General features: G+C 41.6%; 1 pseudogene across 1 annotated transcript in view; it reads right to left on the bottom strand.

The window, feature by feature from the left end:
• The window catches only part of LOC309819852 (regulator of nonsense transcripts 1-like), a 127,747-nt pseudogene extending 108,163 nt beyond the window's left edge, over positions 1–19,584 (bottom strand). The window contains exons 1-2 of the transcript in view: positions 19,438–19,584; positions 4,213–4,434 (exon numbers count right to left, since the gene is read on the bottom strand). The product of the transcript in view is annotated as a regulator of nonsense transcripts 1-like (transcript). The remainder of the gene's footprint in view (positions 1–4,212; positions 4,435–19,437) is intronic.
• Between the last annotated feature and the right edge of the window lie 2,287 nt (positions 19,585–21,871).

Raw genomic sequence — 21,871 nt, 5'->3', positions numbered from 1 at the left:
CAGCCAAGAATTAAATGTCATATTTCTGTGAACACAGACATTGATTTTTAAATTGCTAGCTTTATGAGATATGATTAGCACTTCTGTGTGAGCTGAGAGGCACAAACTCAGGTGCAAATTCAAATGGAAAATGCCGTGCCATTAGGGTAAGTGTTGATTCCTATCAGATTAGTGATCACCGTGCCACCCGTCCCACCTAATACATAAATACACTGTGGGCGAATTGTCACCAGGTTCTGGGCAAGACGTGCATCTGAAACACACAGGTGATGGTCGGCATCCATTTCCACATGAACAAGAAATGCTACAGTGCTAGATATCACACTGGTAATAAGCCTCATTCTCTCTGTGACTCAACTACTCCCTTGCTACCAGCAGACAATGTAGAGAAACAGCACTTAGTCTTCGTTTACCATGCTAGCATTTAGAAAGGTTCTCATTTGAGTAAATTGCCTTTTCGGTGTACTGAATTGTGCCTGGGGGATTGGAAATAGTGAACACAACTTCCTGAAAGCATCTAGTTGATAATCGGGTGGTAGCCAAGACATTAGAAGAATGTGAGCCTGTTGAAGGGCAACAGAACCAACCTGTCCCAAAGACTCGGTCCAGTTTCCCCACCAACAGGGAACAAGAAGGGACCACCTATTCATTCATTTCTTCACTTGCTCTAAGTATAGTGCTTAAGCTTATGGCTCTACAGCTAAGCTATCTAGTTTTGTATCAGGGCACCTTTAGGAATCAGGGAAAATTATTTATTCTATCCGTGTCTCAGTTTTCTCAACTGTAAAATAGAAATAAAAAATATATCCCTGAAAGAGTTATCGTTAAGCTAGTGAACATATGTCAGGCTCTTCAAGCATAGCGTTAGCTGTGTTAGCTGCTACTATTCATCAACAAATATTTGTTGTGTACCAATAAATATATTCCCTGTGAGTCACAGAGAAAATACAGTCTCTCTGAGTCACAGGGGATCTACTTTTAGTCATGATCTCCATACCTTCTTTCATTTAAGCTTCTTAATATTTTAGGTAAATTTTCAAACTGTGTATGAATGTATGAATCAGCCTATCTTCGTATTAACACTATATCCGATAATAAATTAGGAGGGAGAGAGAAGTGAAGATGGAATCTTATAGTCACATGAAAACTCGTCTTAGTATTTCATGTTCTTAAATAGTTGTAAAGATTCTTAGTAAGAGTCATAGGAGGGGAGAAACAATCCCCCTTATATTGTTCAATACTAATGCTAACTTTGTAGTTAAAGAAACAGGAGTCATGCAAATCATCGTCACTTACATTCCCCCCAGCCCACATATCTTACTTTTGTCCCATCATTATCTCTAGTCTTATATCTTTGGCCTTGTGAGTATCTTTGTCACTGCAGTACCAGTGAGGATTCTTTCTGTTGCAAGGGACAGAAATACCAACTCAAGGAAAGAGAATTTACTGACTTAGGTACATGTGAAGGCCAAGGGTTGGGTGGTTTGAATGCTGCTCGAATAACATCGCCAGGACCTGGGCTCTCTGCTTCTGTCGACTCTCTTCTCCTCCACGGGGGTTTCATTCTCAGGCTTCACGTGGTGGCAAAAATAGCTGCCAGTAAATCTAGGCCTACAGCCTCCCAGACTTAACTCTAATAGCAAAGATGGTGTCCCCCTCTCTCAAAAGTATCGGCAAAAGTGCCATTGCCGCTCGTTGGTGGCTTGGACCACATGTCCACTCTGAATCAGTCTTGGTGGTCAGAGAAAGCAGTCCTTTGGGTGCTGAGTCTGAGTCTCAGAGTTGCCCCTGCCGGGAGTGAAGTGAATTCCACTTGAAGCATAAACCCTAGGAGAGGGGTAAGGAAGATTTACAGAGAGGAATAATTAGTGTGTCATCATCAGCACAGAGGTGAGTGGGCAGCAGGCACAACACTGGCTCACTCTACCCATCCTGTAGCTCTGATCCGGCCAAATCCATCCTCAGAGCCCCAAATGACCCTTTCTGCCAGTTGCATAAAATCCAAAGTCTGTTTGTGGCATTCAGGGCTTTTGGCCATCCTCATTTATTTCTTACCATGTCTCCTCTTGCATTCCTGGCTACAGTTGATTTTCAGAGTGTCTCCATTCTCTTTTGACTTTTGAGTCCCTGTCTCCCATCCATCTGATTGATATTCTTTAGCTTATTGAGAGACCAGCTCACACACTACCCTACAACAAGCCAGTGAAGTCAGAATTACTGTTACCTTCATTTCATAGAAGAGGATGTGGAAATGCAAAGAGGGTAAGGAACTTGCCTGAGTTGAGGTTCTCATCAGGCATTCTGGATCCAAAGCCCCTTTAAACTGTACTCTCTCACTAGTGGAAAGTAAGATGGACACCTTCACGAAACTGTATCCCACATCAACATCAGAGATGCGAAACCGTGTATATAGTAGAGGGAAATGTGTTATATTTGGGATTTTGTTTACCCTGATTTTCTTTACATGGAGGTGATATTTTGCATGGATAATTTGTTCCTATCTTGGCTACAGCTTGTGAAATGTGACAATCTTGCAGATTAGTGAGAGCTACACATAGGCTTTGAAAAGTTAAGGTACAGTCAATGTTTTAAAGCTTCACCGTTTCACTAATTTCACTTTAAAGGTAAAAAATGTTGTATAAACATGTGTTGAATGCTCATTTTCTGCCAAACGTTAGATATCTAAAGGAAAACAAAGCACAGTCCGCAGTCTTAAGTTGCTTGTTGTCTAGTTAAGGAGATATAATTGCAAACAAATCGTTTAGTGTCAGTCTTAGAATTTGAAGAAAGTAGTTGATTTTAACTTTTTTAGCCTGGGGGGAGGCGGTTCCAACAACAGCCAAGATTGAAAATGCCTTCACTATTGTGGATGAATGGATAATTATTAGAGTAATACCTTTACCATTTAGTCATTTTTCCACTCAACAGCTATTTATTTCAGGCTCTCTGCTCTGCATTGGGTATAAAATGGTGAACAAAGGAGACATGGTCATTCATTGCCTTCATGGCACTTAGAGGAAGAGGACATTACATAAAAACACAGCTGAATTTATAATTGAACATGCTGTGAGAATTACTGTTAAGGAGGAGAGCCGAGGGCAGTGATAGAGAATATCAGAGGGGCCGTAAATATGTGGGAGGCATCAGTTCTCTAGGAATTGCTTTTCAATCTGTGACCTAAAGAAAGGAGCTGGGGGTACAACATTCCACACAAAGGGACATAGGGAGAAGGTTGCTGATGCAGTAAAGAACTTGGTGCATTCACGGAAAAGTCAGGATCTGTAGAAAGGGTCTATGTCAGGTGAGTGGATGCACATGAGGCTAGAGGGGAAGAAGAGTTTGAAATATAGGGCCTGTGGCATTGGGAAGAACCATGGATTTTAAAGACAGTGGGAAACGATTGGCAGTTTGAAGCCGGGATACATATTCAGGTTTTACCAAGATGATTCTGTGCGTCATGAGAGAGGTTGCAAGCCTGCCAGTCACGAAGGAGTTGTCCAGTGGGGGGCTAGGTTGGGGGGCAGAGGTGGAAATGAAGAGAGGTGGACACATTGACAACTATTTGAGAGGTAATATCAAGAATGATGCCTAGGGCTTCCACGGTGGTGTAGCAGTTAAGAATCTGCCTGCCAATGCAGGGGATACGGGTTAGAGCCCTGGTCCGGGAAGATCCCACATGCCGCAGAGCGCCCATGCGCCACATGCGCCACAACTACTGAGCCTGCGCTCTAGAGCCCGCGAGCCACAACTGCTGAGCCTGCGTGCCGCAACTACTGAAGCCTACGCACCTAGAGCCCATGCTCCACAACAAGAGAAGCCACCTTAATGAGGAGCCCGTGCACTGCAACGAAGAGTAGACCCAGTTCACCACAACTAGAGAAAGCTCGCACACAGCAACAAAGGCCCAACACAGCCAAAAATAAAATAAATAAATTGATAAAAAGAATGACGTCTAGGTTCTCATCTTTAGTTACCAGAAAGTTCTCGAGATACCATACCTAGAAATCATCATTTAGTCAGATCCCTTAAGAGGTAGGGTGGGTAGTCTGATCCAGGCTAAGGCAATTTCACAACAGATGTTCTCTACTGGATTCCCCTTCTAGTTTTGAATAAAGATCACATGCAAGTATTTCCTGTTGATTCTATGGCTTCTGGAGTAGAATATAGTCTTTCCCAAACTTCCCTTTCCTGCCTCCATATTGTTTTCCTTACAATTTCAGCCTGAGAACCAGCTGGAGAAACAGATGCTGTCTGTACTGAGAGGTTTCTGTTGGGAGTCTCGACATTTGCTGACAGCCCACGCATTAGAATGATCTGCAGTGCTCCCATCTTCAGGTTCCCTCCAGAAAAATCTGTCTTCAGGCTTTCCTCACAAACATTAGTTCTGTCCTCTTGAGTACTCAGTCTTTTATCTCCTGGGTAGTCTCTCTTTGCCTAGGATGAACACATATGCAAAACCCATATTTTAGCACTATTCTGAACATGTTCGGAATACATTCTTTGTACAAAGGACTGATAATCTTTTCCCATTCCCCTGGTTCTCATCATAAACATTGTGGATTTATGTTGCTATGTCTGAGAAATTCTAATTTCATTTTAAGGAGATGTTATTTTGATTAAGTCCTCTCAAATAGCATTTACTTCTTTTATAACTTACTCTGGTTTTACAAGAAGACAATATTTCCAAAATTGTGAGGTTCACAAATCTCTCTCATGTACACTGTTAGCTATTGATTATCTCAGTAATACTTAGAGGCAGACATTATTATTACCATTGTTATACAAGACAGTTGAGCCTTAGGGACTAAGGTAACTCTGCAGTGTTCTCTGGCTAGAAGATGATGCCGCAGCTCTCATATTCATGACCATATCCCATTTTGTATTTTTCATTTTGATACAGAAACTTATTTACTGTAAGAGGTAATAGTTTGAGATATTTTTGCTATATTCTTTTTGGGTATAAAGTTGTTTTGTATCATGGCCTCCAGAAGTATTTATAGCAAGTGCTCTAATGATTCCCAAACCAGGCATTCAGAGCATTAGAGCCAAACACTTAATGCCTAGAAGGGTTAGTTTTCTTTGCACCAAGAAAATCTCTGTTTGAGGAGCAGCAGTCTTGACTCCTCAGGCAAGTTATAAATTTGTTTCTTAAGTTACTACCAGAAATAGGAAAAGAGTATAGGCTATGTACTCCTGGGAACAAAATTCTGAGTACAAGCTCTGCAGCCAGTGGGTCAAACAGTTTCATTTTTACTTAGCGAAGGCAACATTTCCTATACCAAATGTCATGGCCACCCACATCAACTCAAGGGAGCACACAACCCGTTATGATGACCTCTGATTTAGAATGCAGAGCATTGCTCCAGAAAAATCCCATCGACCCTCTTCCAATGGGAATATAAATTCTTTCTCATATTCATGTTTTCAAAAGCATGTTGCATGAAAACAAGTAAAGTTTTTGGAAATAAAGCAACATTTTTAGTAGCTCCATACATTTATGTTATTATTTCAATGTTTTTTAAAAACTTATTTTAATGTTACATTTTGAGCAATAGAGACATGCATACATGAGAGCCAAACTCTGAGATGTTAATAGATGAGGCTCTTAGAGATGAAGTAATCTGCCTGGGGAAGATGGCTGAGCTAGAACTTGAGTCCAGGCATTCTGAGCTCCACTTCAGTGGCCAGGAAGGGTTAGAGTCTACAGCAGTGATGGCTATATGTAAATGGAGGCAAAACATGCATTTGCTGCTCAACTACCAAATAAATGGGGAAGCCTGGGTGATCTCTTACTTTCACGTCTTACTTCTTAAGATTTTATGTATAATCCAGTTTGGATTCCTCCTGAAGTGTCCAAGTTGGATTGAGATGAGGTGTTTTTAGATCAGTCAAGACTGTTTTAGGAAAGTTCACCCTGGGCCAGAGTCCAGCATAATATTCTTTTTTTTTTTTAAATTGAAGTATAGTTAATTTACCGTGTTGTGTTAGTTTCAAGAGTATGGCAAAGTGATTCAGTTATATATCTATTCTTTTCCAGATTTTTTTTCCATTATAGGTTATTACAAGTTATTGAGTATAGTTCCCTGTGCTATACAGTTGGTCCTTGTCTATTTTATATATAGTAGTGTATATATGTTAATCTCAAACTCCTAATTTATCTCTCCCCCTCTTCACCCCCGTTATCCCCTTTGGTAACCATAAGTTGTTTTCTGTGTCTGTGAGTCTATTTCTGTTTTGTAAATAAGTTCATTTGTATCATTTTTTTACATTCCACATATAAATGATATCATATGATATTTGTCTTTGTCTGACTTATTTTGTGTCATATGATAATCTCTAGGTCCATCCATTTTGCTGCCAATGGCATTATCTCATTCTTTTTTATGGCTGAGTAATATTCCATTGTATATATGTACCACATCTTTTTTATCCATTCATCTGTCAGTGGACATTTAGGTTGCTTCCATGTCTTGGCTATTGTGAATAGTGATGCTATGAACATTGGTGTGTATGTATCTTTTCAAATTAGAGTTTTGTCTGGGTACATGCCCAGGAGTGGGATTGCAAGATCCTATTGTAGCTCTACTTTTAGTTTTCTAAGGAACCTCCATGCTGTTCTCCATAGTGGCTGCACCAATTAACCAACAGTGTAGGTGGGCTCCTTTTTTTCTACTCCCTCTCCAGCATTTGTTATTTGTAGACTTTTTAATGATGGCCATTCTGACTGGTAGGAGTTGATACCTCATTGTAGTTTTGATTTGCATTTCTCTAATAATTAGCAATATTGAACATCTTTTCATGTGCCTTTTGGCCATCTCTATGTCTTTTTTGGAGAAATGTCTGTTTAGGTCTTCTGCCCATTTTTTGATTGGGTTCTTTGGGGTTTTTTTTGATATTAAGCTGTATGAGCTGTTTGTGTATTTTGGAAATCCCATGTCAGCATCATTTGCAAATATTTTCTCCCAGTCCATAGGTTGTCTTTTCATTTTGTTTTTGGTTTCCTTTGCTGTATAAAAACTTTTAAGTTTCATTAGGTCCCATTTGTTTATTTTTGTTTTTTGTTTTTTTTTTTAATTTTTCTTTTTATTTCCATTACTCTAGGAGGTGGATCCAAAAAGATATTGCTGTGATTTACGTCAAAGTGTGTTCTGCCTATGTTTTCCTATAGGAGTTTTATAGTATCCGGTTTTACATTTAGGTCTTTAGTCCATTTTGAGTTTATTTTTGTATATGGTGTTAGAGAATGTTCTAATTTCATTCTTTTACATGTAGCTGTCCAGTTTTCCCAGCACCACTTATTGAAGAGACTGTCTTTTCTCCATTGCATATTCTTACCTCCTTTGTCATAGATTAATTGACCATAAGTGCATGGGTTTATTTCTGGGTTTTCTATCCTGTTTCATTGATCTACACATATGTGTTTGTGCCAGTACCAGTTTTGATTACTGTAGTCTTGTAGTATAGTCTGAAATCAGGGAGCACGATTCCTCCAGCTCTATTCTTCTTTCTCAAGATTGTTTTGGCTATTCGGGGTCTTTTGTGTTTCCATCAAGTTTTATAATTTTTTGTTCTAGTTCTGTGAAAAATGCCATTGGTAATTTGATAGGGATTGCATTGAATCTGTAGATCCAGAGTCAAGTGTAATATTCTAAGGAGGGCTACTGGTTGTTACCTGTTGTGATGGTTAGTTTCTATGTGTCAACTTGGCTGGCTGGGCTCTGCTAGCCAGTTATGTAATCAAACACTAATCTAGGTATTTCTGTGAAGGTATTTTGTAGATTTGATTAATACCTATCTACCTGTATATCTATCCAGCCATCCATCCTGTTGGTTCTGTTTCTCTGGAAACATTGACTGATAAAGATTTTCCTACTGAAAGTGGTTCTAGAGGAACAGAATATTAAGGATGAGTTTTCTGAAATGGTTATGCAGTTTATGGAATTGCTTCCTTAATTTAATGAGATTCAAAGACAGTACTGACTCTATTTCCAGTGGTAAACAGGGCACCAATGGTCCAAGGTGTAATATGGCAATAGAGATACACAAAATATCACTATGAGATACTCCTAGTCAAAAACTCATAAAAGGCAGGGTTCTGCATGCCTGCTGATTCTCCTCAGTATCCATCCCCACCACCCCTCTCTGCTTTTAGACCTATAATTTGATTCATGTCCCAGCAGGCCCCAAAGGGTGAGGTGCAAAGTATGGCCCGCGAGGAGGTGTTCCACACTCCAAAAGAATTGCATGGGTTTCCAATTTATACAGACAGAAATCTGGGAACTGTGTGTGGGAATGATGGTGAAGGGTGTGGGATGGTGGTGAAAGGAACATAAAGTTGTTAGTGAAAGGATGTAATTAGTTGATATGGGCTCACTAGGCAGAGATTCTGGATTTAATGTTGCAACTTGAGGAGTTAGATAGGGCTCTAACAGTTTGGTTGGTTGGTCGGCCAAAACATGCACCAAAAGGTGGCCCATGGCAAGTGAAGTTGAAATGCTGACCTGCCTTGGTTTACTGTAGAGGAAGAGATGCAAAGGCTTTGGGAGATTGGAATGTTGGAGTGGACTTATCTTTTAGGCCTGCTCACTCACCCTGGGAGGGTCTAGAAGGACTCCCTTTCACCATGACTGAGAAATAAATTTGTGAGGGGAGCCCCAAGCATCCTTGAAAGTGCTGTGTGATCACTCTTTTCTGTAGGTCCGAAATTATAGTGGAAACTGCTGCTCCTGAACTGGGGAACCTAAATGCAGTGGGTATAATGGGATTCCTGGGTGGCAGGGGCCAAGTAGCAACACTCAGTCGCCAAAGGCAAAGGGGGTGTGGTTTTCACAGTGGACAGCAGAGTCAAAGCAGCCATCAGAATGTCTGACTCAGAGAGACCTATGGCATTGGCTCATTGATCATGGGGTGCCTAGAAGCGAAATAGATGGCAAGCCCACTAAATATTTACTTGATCTGTATAAGTGTAAAGAGTGCTTGGTCAAGTGAACAAAAGTCTAGCTTGAATCATAAAAACAGAGAGTAGGGCCCCTCAATTAATTCCCAGGCTTAAGCCAGGTTACAGACCCAGAACCCTCTGAATGAAGTGCAGAAGGCCAGGTCTCCTTTAGGAAGGACCTCAGTATATTGCCCAAATTTATACTTTCTATCTTTCTTCCAACCTTACCCAAAGGGACCTACATGTTTTTACCAGAGTGACTGTGCACTGGGGAAAAGGATATAATCAGACATTTTAGGACACTAGCTCTGAACTGATACTGACTCCCGGAGATGCAAAATGTTATTCTGTCACCAGTCAGAGTTGGACCTTATGGAAGTCAGATGCTCAATGGAGTTTAAGGTCAGGTCCATCTCTCAGTAGATCCAGTGGGTCCCAGAGTCCATCCTGTAGTTATTTCCCCAGTGCTGGAATGCATAAGTGGAATAGACATACTCAGCAATTGGAAGAATCTCCACTGGCTCCTTGACCTGTGGGATGAGGTCTATTATTGTGGGAAAGGCCAAGTATAAGCCATTAGAACTGCTTCATTTTAGGAAAATAGTAAACCAAAAGCAATAGCATATTCCTGGAGGGACTGCAGAGGTTAGTACCATCATCATCATGTACTTGAAGGATGCAGGGTGGTAATTCCCACCATATCTCCATTCAGTTTGCTTATTGTCCTGTGCAGAAGACACATGAATCTTGGAGAATGGCAGTGAATTATTATAAGCTTAGCCAAGTGGTGACTCCATTTGTAGCTACAGTTCTAGATATGGTTTCATTGCTTGAACAAATTAACATATCCCCTGGCACCTGGTATGCAGCTATTGATCTGGCAAATGCTTTTTGTTCCATACAGGTTAGTAAAGACCACCAGAAGCAGTATGCTTTCAGCTGGCAAGGCCAGCAATACACTTTCACTGTCCTACCTCAGGAGTATGGGAGCTCTCTAGCCTTATGTCATCATTCAGTTCACAGAGATCTTAATCACCTTTCTCTTCCATAAGATATCACATTGGTCAATTACACTGATGACATTATGCTGATTGGACTTAGCAAGAAGTAGCAACTATTCTAGAAATTGATAACATATTTGTGTGTCAGAGGTTGAGAAGTAAATTTGATAAAAATTCAGGGGTCTTCTACCTTAGTGAAATTTCTAGTGGTCCAGTAGTGTGGGGCTTGCTGAGATATCTCTTCTAGGGTGAGATAATTGTTACATCTTATCCCTCCTCCAACCCAGAAAGTAGCACAATGCCTAGTAGGCCTTTCTGGATGTGAGAGGCAGCATATTCCTCATTTGGAAGTGCTACTCTGACCCATTAACCAAGTGGCCTGAAAAACTGCTAGTTGTGAGTTGGGCCCAGAATAAGAGAAGCCTCTGCAACAGGTCCAGGCTGTCATGCAAGGTTCTCTGCCTCCTGGACCAGCAGATCCAATCAACGGTGCTTGAAGTGGCAGGGCCAGATAGGGATGCTGTTTGGAGCCTTTGCAGACCCCTGTTGGTGAATTACACCATAGGCCCTTAGGATTTTGGAGCAAAGTCTGTCATCCTCTGGAAAACTACTGTCTTTTTAAGAAACAGCTTTTGGCATACAACTGGGCCTTGGTAGAGGCTGGATGCTAATCCACGGGCCACCAAGTTACCATGTGACTTGAGCTGCCCATAATGAACTGGGTAATATCTGACCCACCAAGCCATAAAGTTAGTCATGCATCAAATGGGAGCGGTAAATATAAGATTGGGCTTGAGCAGGCCCTGACGGCACAAGTAAGTTACATGAGGATGTGGCCCAAATGTCTGTGGTCCCCATTCCTGTTACAGTATCTTCTCATCCCCATCCTATACCTATGGTCTTATGTCGAGTTCCCTATGATCAGTGACTGAGGAAGAGAAAACTCGGGTCTAATTTACAGATAGTTCTGTACAATATACAAGTACCACCCCAAAGTGGACAGCTACAGCACTGCAGCCCCTCTCTGGGACATCCCTGAAGGATAGCGGTAAAGGCAAATCTTCCTAGTGGGTGGAACTTCAAGAAGTACAGCTGCTTGTTTATTTTGCTTGGGGGAGAAATGATAAAGGTGTGAGTATATTATCAGTTCATGGACTGTGGCTAATCATTTGGCTGGATGTTCAGGGACTTGGAAGGAACATGATTGGAAAATTGGTGACAAGGAGGTCTGGGGAGAAGATACGTATGTAGACCTCTCTGAATGGGTGAAGAATGTGAAGATATTTGTGTCCCATGTGAATGCTCACCAAGGGGTGACCTCAGCAGAGGAGGGTTTTAATAATCAAGTGGATAAGATAACCTGTTTTGTGGATACCCGTCAGCCTCTTTTCCCAGCCACCCCTGTCATCACCCACTGGGCTCACGAACAAAGTGGTCGTGGTGGCAGGGATGAAGGTTTTGCATGGGCTTAGCAAGATATGCTTCCACTCACCAAGGCTGACCTGGCTACTGCCACTGCTGAGTGCCCAATCTGCCAGAAGCAGAGACCAACACTGAGATCTCAATATGGCACTGCTCCCCAGGGTTATTGGCCAGCTACCTGGAGGCATGTTGTTATAATGGACTGTTTCCATCATGGAAGGGACAGCACTTTGTTCTTACTGGAATAAACACTTATTCTGGATACAGATTTGCCTTCACTGCATGCAACGCTTCTCCCAAAACTACCATCCATGGACTTAGAGAATGCCTTATCCACCGTTTTGGCATTCTACATATCATTGCTTCAAATCAAAGAAATCACTTCACAGCAAATAAGATGCAGCAATGGGCCCATATTCATGAAATTCACGGATCTTACCATGTTCCCCATCATCCTGAGGCAGCTGGCTTGATAGGATGGTGGAATGGCCTTTTAAAGACTCAACTGCAATACTAGCTACTAGATGATACCTTGCAAGGCTGGGCCAGTGTTCTCCGGCTTCATTTGTTCTAAATCAGAATCCAGTATATGGTGCTGTTTCTCCCACAGCCAGGATGCATGAGTCCCAGGAACTAAGGGGTAGAAACGGGAATGGTACCACTGACTATTATTCCTAGTGCCCCACTAGCAAAATTTTTGCTTCCTGTCATTGTGACCTTATGCTGTGTTGGCCTAGAGGTCGTAGCTCCAAAGGGAGGAATGCTTCCACCAGGAAACAGAACAGTGATTCCATTGAAGTCAAAGTTAAGACTGCCACTGTCCTCTTTGGGTTCCTTATGCCTCTGAGTCAACAGGCAAAGAAGTACATCTGTTAATATACTGGCTGAGGGATTGATCCTGATTACTAAGGGGAAATTGGGACGCTGTTCCACCGTGGAGGTAAAGAAGAATATGTCTGGAATACAGGAAATCCCTTAGGGCGTGTCTTATTACTACCATCCCCTGTGATTAAAGTCAAAGGAAAACTACAACTCAATTCAAAAAGCCTGCCCTGCAGATTTTGGACTTGTCAACCCCAATACCATGTGACCTAAAATAAATGTGTGTATCTGTCTATGTATCATCTTTGTATCTACCTTTGTATTATATTTATCTATTTTATATATTGTATATAAATATTTATATTTATATATAAATCTACCTCTCTACACACACATACTCATGCACACTGCACATTCGATTGGTACTTTTTCTTTGGAGGACTCTGATATACCTGTAAATTACAAATCCAGAATTAATTGCCCTTTCCCCTTTTATTTTATTCCATTTTAATTACAAAGGAATGCATGCTTATTCTAACCAGTCCAGCAGTTACTGAATTGTAGAAGTAAAATGTTAATTCTCTTCACACCTCCTCCTTTGTTGTGTATCCTTCCGTATCTCTGTGCACTAAATACACACATGTACGCAAATGCACACTCATATTCACATGTCTAGAATATATTTTATTTTTTAAAGGTGGTTGCATTCTACATAATACTCTCTAACTTTTTTTTTTTTAACTAAGTAGTACATTATATAACTACCTCTAGGTAAATACTCATAGAGCCAAGTTTAAAATTGTTACATACTTGTCACTAAATTTACCATAACTTAATCAAGCATTTCTCTGTTGATGGCCTTTTGGATTGTTTTAGTGATTTTTGCCCCTTCACATAGTGCTGCATTAAATTTGTACTTTCAGGTTTACAAACCCTTGTTTTTATTTCTGTATAGTCTCAAAGTTCAGAGTTCTAGGCTCAAGGGTATGCACATTCTAAATTTTACTGTATATTTATGGATTACTTCTATAAAAGTAATTCATTGTTCTTCCAGCAAAGTGTGTAGCTCCCTATCCTTACCACCACTGTATGTTAGTTTTTGATGTTGTGAATAAAAAATGAGACCCATTTATATTATATTTTTAATTTCCTTGCTACTGAAATGATCAACCACATTTTCATGTGGTTGAGAGCTGGTTGACATTTCTTTTTCTATCACTTCTTCATTTCTTGTGCCCATTTTTTTATGGCATTACTTTCCTTTTTTAAAAAAACATCTCTAAGAGTCTTTCATCTTTGCTGAACATGGCCTTTCAATCTATGTAATGTGTCCACATGTGCGGAGTCAGGTCACTGTTTACATAGGTCATTGCAGTTTAATTGCACTGACACTATCCTCCCACCCCCAGTGAGAAACAAAAGGACCTGCAGGAAGGGGATGATGTGAACCTCGAAATTTCTGTCCGTGGCACAGCAACTAAAGAAATTCTAAAGAAAAATAATCCTGTCAGCTTCCTCAAACTAGAAATGTATTTAAACTGCAATATAGATCAAACGTCCAGCTTGTAGAATTGTAGAATTTTCCCATTTGGTGTTGCTCCAGGTTAAAAAACGTACCAGCTGAAGAATGTGAATTGGAATCATTTGCCATCCGTTCCTAATATAATGACTGATTTCCCACTCTGGATACAGTGAGCTGCAGGCACTGGGTTTGAACTGAGTCCAAGTGGAAGGCGGCCAGACATATTAAATTTAAGGCCTCTATTGCACAACTCCCTATAGAAATTGTGCAAATAATGTAGCCGAAGTGCTTTCTGCATGCCGTGTAACCCAACTCTGTTGGCAACCTGATTAATTCCTTGCCCTTTCCTGTAGTAGGCACAGTTAGGAAATATACTAAAAGGTGACAGAAACCATAATAGAATCTGTCAGGTATTGCATTCAAGATGTTATCTTCTTCATTTTCAGTTTAGAAAAAATTTTTCCAGAAAAGTCCTCATGAAGCTAGTATATAATAATTACCCCTCAGTGCTATTTTTCTTTTGTTAATAAACTAATATCAGAACATATAAGTCCAAGCCTGGAGCCGATAGTTATTTTACATTTATGTTGATTCTACAAGAACTAAATATAAATATACACCCAGGCTTATTACACACTGGCCTGATTCATGCAAAATAGCACTTCAGGTTGGACCACGATATCAACACATATCTCTCCGTTTTATGTAAGTGTGTACACACTTCCAATATTGAACTTTGGTATACCCTAACCCCATTCTTTGTGCCTTTTCTCAGAAAGAGGCTGTGAGACAAGGATAACTTTTGAGCCTAAATAATAAGATATATCTAATCTAAGATTTGTGGTAATTCTAGTTTTCGTCTTTACCAAGATGGAGGTGTTGATGTTGTCAGGGTTCCAGTGAGGCAGTGATGCCAAGAATGACATACCAGGTTCTACCCAAGTCATCTAAAACTAGGGCTTGTTGAAAGGAACTGATGTGTTAAGTAGACATTGTTTTTTTTTCCCAAATGGAAATGTGTTAGAGGTGACTTCTGTGCTATTGTTTTTTACTTGTAAGTTCTCTTTTAATTGCACGCTAGGAACTGAGGGATAGGTCAGTATTTGGCAAATGAATTCTAACGTATGACTTGGAAGTCAAACTGGCAAAAAGAGGGGTGTGGTGACTTGTTGCATTACTGATGAGGGGTAATGAGCGCCTGAGAAACTCCAGCGAGGATTGTATTACAAGTGCTGGCACAGCTCAGCATGGCCTTGGAAGCTGAAGAAATGAGTCAATGATTTTATGAGGCAACCCAGAGAGTGAATTCTGCTTTTGTTTTCTAGATTTTGATTTCTGTATGTTTCCTTAGAGCAGGTACCTTGGTTGAAATGGGACTGAACAAACTCAGCTCCAGGAATTAGTAACCAATTTGCTTTTAAGTGTCATATTTCATGTTACACTTAACAGATATCATATGTTTTTAGTTGGTCTTTTCTGTATATTGACTTTGGCTTATGGGGGAGAAGGAACTCAAATAATAAAGCACCACGATGTTTAGAGATTGTATCCATAAATCATGCTTAGCTATAACATCACTGTATGTTTGGGATGTAATTATGTAGCATGCCATAAAATATGTGTGTGTGTATGTGTGGTATGTGTGTGTGATTCATGTCTGAAAAAGCTCTTTTTGGGCAGCCGTCTAGCTGTGGCCTGCTGACCTAAGGAAAAACATCTGGCAATTAAATGGAAAAAATTGTAGGGTTAATTGATATGGGAAGACTAATAGGATTCTGGCTGTGCTTGGGATCAGAATGTGACCTCTGAGATATCATGAAGTGGAAACTGGAAAACACTGAAAACTGAATTAGAACTCGCATTTGAAAAAATATTTGAAGCAGCACCATATGCCGGAGTTAATCAGTGTCAAAATGTATTACTTCACGTCTTAACTCTTGTAAGTAAGAAGTAAAGGAATGAAAATAAGTTTGTCCTTTTGTTATGGACTGAATTGTGTCCCCACCCCCTGAAATTCATATGTTGAAGCCCCAACCCCCAGTGTGACTGTATTTGAAGATAGGGCTTTTAAGGAGGTAATTAAGGTTAAATGAGGTCATAAGGGTGGGGCCCTAACCCAGTGCTTCCTTATTTATAAGAAAAGGAAGAGGTGCTCGGGATGCAGCCTCCTGAACTATGAGAAAACAAATTTCTGTCATTTAAGCCACCCAGTCTGTTTTTTTTTTTTTTATGACAGTCCTAGCTGACTAATATACCTTTTGTCTAGTTGCCTGAAAATAGGGTCTAAGGCACTATTGATACTTCAATCAAATATACTGAAGTATCTGTGGTGCCAGAAACAGTTATCTGGTATTTGTATGGGTTTTCTGGGGGCAGACGCAACTCCAGCGGCAGGCTGGAAAATTTTCTGATGGTGTCAGAAGTGGCCATAAGGTTGTCAGAGTAAGTGGGGTGGGCATCTGTTGCTGCCTGCCCACATTGTTTTCTCTTCCCTTCTAACATTACCATCGCTTTCCTATGAGGAATGACCCCACCCCATGGCTACAAGTGGGGCAGGTGACTCAGCCCTAGACGAGAGTACAGTAGCCCCTTGAAAGATTGTGCAGGCGTGGATGTGTGACACTCACAGCCATTCGGCATCAGCCCACACACTCTTACTGGAACTCCTGGAGAAGAGACCCATTCTTTCTGCCAAATTTACTAAGACGATAGTATGTAAGCCTAGCAATCTTAGCCAAGCAACTTTGAGCCATCCCTGGACCCAAACTTGGCCTTTCCCATTTCTAGAACCAATAAATCAGTTCATTTTTTGCACAAGCCTGTTGAAATTGGCTTTCCAGTTCTTACAGCCAGAAGAGACATTTTGGCTGTCATTGTGGCTGAAGATTAAAAAAGAGATTTAAAACTCTGATTCAAACACCCTCACCCTTCTCCCAACTCATCCAGACTTCTCTTAAGCTTCTGTTATCCTGAGCTGAGATTCCGTATTCTCTGTGGGCAGCCTCCTCCTCTTGTCTCTCGCCTCCTGGTACAATTCTTAGGTGCCCAGCATATGCTAACCTCGCCCTGTTATTTTTGTGTGTGTGCAAGTTTTGAAACCCACAACCTAGAGTATTGGAAGATAAGTAGCCTGGAAAATTACCAGCGAGACTGTTCTCTGCAGTTTATTGGGCAGGTTGGTTGAGGAAATGGAAAGAGAAGGCTGTCACTGGATGGAAGAGGGTATCCTCAGGGCCTGCATGAGCTACACAGCAGTGGAAACAAAGACATTGTAGCCGATATCTGCAAGCTCTGCAGGAAATAACAGGGGAGGTGGTGGTGGAGCACAGGTAGTCAATTACCTGGATATTGGGTAGGGGACAGCAGGAATTAAAGGGCTACTATTGAGGAATAGATTTGTTTCTGGTTTCCTAATTGTAGTGGGTTGAATAGTGTCCCCGACTGCAAATTCATGTCCATCTGGAACTTGGAATGTGATCTTATTTGGAAATAATATCTTATAGGTGTAATTAGTTAAGGATCTGAACATGAAATCATTCTGGATTTAGGTGGGCTCTAAATCCAATGACTGGTGTCCTTGTGAGAGAGGAGAGGACACAGAAACAACCTAGGGAAGACGGTCATGTGAAGAGAGAGGCAGAGATTGGGGTTATGCTTGGCCACTAGCCAACACCACCAAGAGCCATCAGGAGTTAGTAAAGGCAGGGAAGGATTCCCTCCTACAGCCTGTGGAGGGAGCGTGGCCTGCCCACACCTTGATTTTAGACTTCTGGCCTCCAGCACTTTGAGAAAATGAATTCTTTTTTTATTTTTTAAGTGAAGTGTAGGGCTTCCCTGGTGGCGCAGTGGTTAAGAATCCGCCTGCCAATGCAGGGGACACGGGTTCGAGCCCTGGTCCAGGAAGATCCCACATGCTGTGGAGCAACTAAACCCGTGCACCACAACTACTGAGCCTGCGCTCTAGAGCCTGTGAGCCACAACTACTGAACCCGCGTGCCACAGCTAGTGAAGCCTGCACGCCTAGAGCCCATGCACTGCAGCAAAGACCCAACGCAACCAAAAATAAATAAGTAAAAATAAATTAAAAATACAAATTACAGTGAAGTATAGTTGATTTACAATATTGTGTTTCAGGTATACAGCACAGTGAGTGGAGATATATATGTACATATATATTTATATGTATACATATCTATCCTTTTAAAAATTCTTTTTCATTATAGTTTATTACAAGGTATTGAATATAATTCCTTGTGCTATGCAGTAAATCCTTGTTGTTTATCTCTTTTATATTTGGTAGTATGCATCTGTTAATCCCATACTCCCAATTTATTGCCCCCCTTCCCTTTTGATAACTGTAAGTTTGTTTTCTATGTCTGTGAGTCTGTTTCTGTTTTATAAATAAGTTCATTTGTATTCTTTGTTAAATTCTACATATAAGTGATATCATATATTTGTCTTTCTGTCTCTGACTTACTTTACTTAGTATGATGATCACTAAGTCCATAAATGGCATTAGTTCATTCTTTTTTATGGCTGAGTAATATTCCATTGTGTGTGTGTGTGTGTGTGTGTGTGTGTGTGTGTGTGTGTGTATCTATCTATATATATCACATCTCCTTTATCCATTCATCTGTCGATGGACATTTAGGTTGCTTCCATGTCTTGGCTATTGTAAATCGTGCTGCTATGAACATTGAGATGCATGTAACTTTTCGATTTAGAGCTTTTGTCTTTTCCGAATATATGCCCAGGAGTGGGATTGCTGAATCATATGATAACTCTATTTTTAGTTCTTTAAGGACCTCCGTACTGTAGAGGATAAATTCTTATTTAGACAGCAAATTTTAGGCAGTTTATTATAGCACCCATAGGAAAATAGTCCACTAGAGAACCTGTAAAGATGGGAAAGTGGGAAGAAGGTTGAAAACTCTAAGCGATGACATTGTAAGTGGGGAGTGCACATCAAACTTCATTAGCATTGAGATCACAAAGAACAGCGCTGTTCCCCATGTAAGTTCCACCTTGTGCCTTTAATCCTAATTAATCAGGCGCTGACAAGCCTTGTATGTTGTCTGCTGGCCATTCCTTGTCAGGAAAAGCAGAGATTTGCTGAGCTTCTTGCACTTCTCTCAGAAGGGGAAGGGATTGAAAAATAGGGAACATGATGATTTTCCTATGGGTACTCTGCAGTGTGCTCTGGCACTCTGACAAGTTGGCCATCTGCTTCATAGAGGTAGTCCAGCTCCATCAGAGAGACAATATAATTTCTGTCACTTCTTAGAAAAGCATCCTTGTAGCACCACAGTCCTTTCGTGGTTCATTGTATAGCAGCGTAAATGTTCTCGGCTCCGGTCACCACCCATCCCGGTTTGCCTCGGACAGTCCCAGTTTACAGGTGTTGTCCCAGCCTAATTAATTATAGCCCTCCCCCTTGCACTTTGAGAAGTGCCCCTGTTTGGCTGATAAACGGTAGAGCGGCCTCAGTTATGACACAGTCCCTCATTTAAAAAAAAAAAAAGTCTCTAAAACTTTGCAAATGGATTTACTTTTCTTTTCTTGCCAGCCCCTCCAGATTACTTAGTTACAGGGTTTTGGAAGCAGAGATGAAATTTTTTGAGGGACTTTTGCTGAGGAATGAGAAAAGGGAAGCTAGTAATTGATTTGTTTCCTAAAGAAGCAGTTGCCTCCGGCTACCTCCCCCTCCTCCCCACCCAAGGTTCCTCCCCTACCTGCTTTTTTGCTTTGGCCAGCACAGCCGTGCCTGTATCCAGTGAAAGGAATTTGGCGACTTCAGCAGTGTGACCAGCTGCACACAGCCGTGTCTGCAGAGCAGGTGGAAGCTGGCGTTTTGCCCAAGCCTGGCCAGACAGCTTCATAAATCCTGCCCTTACCGCGGCCCCGAATTACTTTCCATGACACAAAGCCAAGCTGTGTTATTCACCTAATGCCCCGATTTACAGTTCCCAAGACAAAAGAACATACAGATAGAGTTTCAGGGCTCTGTTTGCCTTCACGTTAATCGAAAGGTTAGTTTCAGGTCATGCTCAAGAAACCTGACAAATGCTGGTGAATAAACCTAAAAATAAATTAAGTGCAAGTGGGAAACTTAAGCATTCCTTGTTCTTGTGCCAGAAGAAGACTCAGCCCAATTTACATTCTTTTAATATCTGAAACAAGCAGCTGTTCTCTTATTTGTGGCATCCTGGGGAGTTATTATGCTCCCTTTCAGCTCGTGTGCATATGCATGCGTGTGCTTATATATAAGGTGCACACACACACACACACACACACACACACACACACACACACGTTTGCACAGTCCCCATTTAGGCATTTGTTCTTGTGTCTTCAAGGACCTGAGTTAATCGAAGATTTAACTAGTACATGGAGAAAAGTGCTCATCTGGAGGAATGCTCTGGTGGCCAGGAATGCCACCCTATGTCCTGCCAGGCCCAGGAATACTAGGACTTCAAGTCAGAAGTCTCCCTCCAAGTACCTGCATAAGTAGTGATATATCATATCCGTGAGTGTGAAGGGCAAGCAGTTCATTCATGCAGAGGCTTAGGACTGCAAAACAACAGCGTGCTGGAGGCAGTTCACATCTTCAGTGAATGCCTGGCTTGCAAATTAGTTTCTTTGTTTGCTTTTGTTTCTAAATGTATTTGTGTTTCCAGCCCACCATTTTGACTCACCTGTGTCTGCCCTGAGTCTCTCACCATCTCCCAGCTTCTTCCAACCCTGTTCTTGGGAAGCAGTCAGGTGATAAGATAAATGAGAAATACGATGATATAATTCACAATATAGCCTGAATCAATGCTTTCTCTTAACAGGGCTAATGCTTTTTATAAAAGTGAATAAATGGAGGCCTGGAAATGAGTGGGTCTCTCCAAATAGCTCTCACTGGCCAAGAGCACCACCAATTGAAAATGGCTCTACAGAAGCCTCAGGATGCCAGCAGTCTATGGCCAAGGTGTCCACCCTGACAGGCTGCTAGGACAGCACTTAATTCCCCAGGACTGGGTAAAAGGTGTTTCTTAAAAAAAAAAAAAAAGTAGACAAGTCTACCTTCCCACTTCATAAAGCTACAACCAACCTTGAGATTTATTCTACTGCTGTTGTTTTTTTAGGTATAAACTTTCACTGTCATGTAAATTTCTCCTCCCATTCTCCCTTCCTACCTACCCCAGCCTAATTTTTCTATTCATGGGATTGGGCTTACGTCACAGAGGGACGTAAGACATTTTTAGAGAATAAACACAGTGATCACATCCAAATTTCACAGTGGGTTTGTAGATGCCAGCTACCTCTGTTAGCAAAATAGAACAAGCCCGGAGTTTTTTCTAAAGGTCAAGTCAAATAAAACCCACCACCCTCCAGCCTCTGAATGCAAAGAGGAAGTGTGGCAGATGAATGTGTTCAGTGACTGCTGTCACAGACTTGCCGTATGGTTCGTGGATAGTAGCACTTGGACAGTTGGGGTAGAACGAGCTTGTTGAGTGAATGTCTTAGGGCAGGGCCATGGACCAGTCCACGACCTGTTAGGAACCGGGCTGCACAGCAGGAGGTGAACAGCGGTGGGCCAGCGAATGAAGCTTCATCTACCGCTCCCCATCGTTCGCATTACCGCGGAACCACCCCCTCGCCCTGTCCATGGAAAAATTGTCTTCCACAAAACCGGTCCCTGGTGCCAAAAATTGTTGGGGACTGCTGTCTTAGGGGACAGACCCGTTCTGTGGCACCGTTAGCAGCCACATTTGTTCTACCCCCGTCCTCTAGGCTCTCACCCATCCCACATGTGCTGCTAGGATCCTACTGCAAGTTCTTTGTGTCTCCCCCAACAGCTTCCCTTCATCCACAAACACTGCAGGTCAGGAGAGTGGGGATTTCATTCCCCTGGGAGCAGCCCTCGGCCACTGACACGTGGGAATTGGAGGATAAGTGCCCCAGTGGGGATAACCCAGATATGTTTTACACAAGCTCCCACCAGTTCCCTGCGGGATTGCATCCCCATTGCCCACGAAGACAGCTCCCTCAATAGTGCATTCTTTTTTTTTTTTTTTTTTTTTTTTTGCGGTACGCGGGCCTCTCACTGCTGTGGCCTCTCCCGTTGCGGTGCACAGGCTCCGGACGCGCAGGCTCAGCGGCCATGGCTCACAGGCCCAG

The sequence above is a fragment of the Grampus griseus genome (genome assembly GCF_964374135.1).
Source record: "Grampus griseus genome assembly, chromosome: 3".
NCBI lineage: Eukaryota > Metazoa > Chordata > Mammalia > Artiodactyla > Delphinidae > Grampus > Grampus griseus.
Note: the sequence above shows the minus strand (reverse complement) of the source record. Positions and strands in the feature narration are given on the sequence as shown.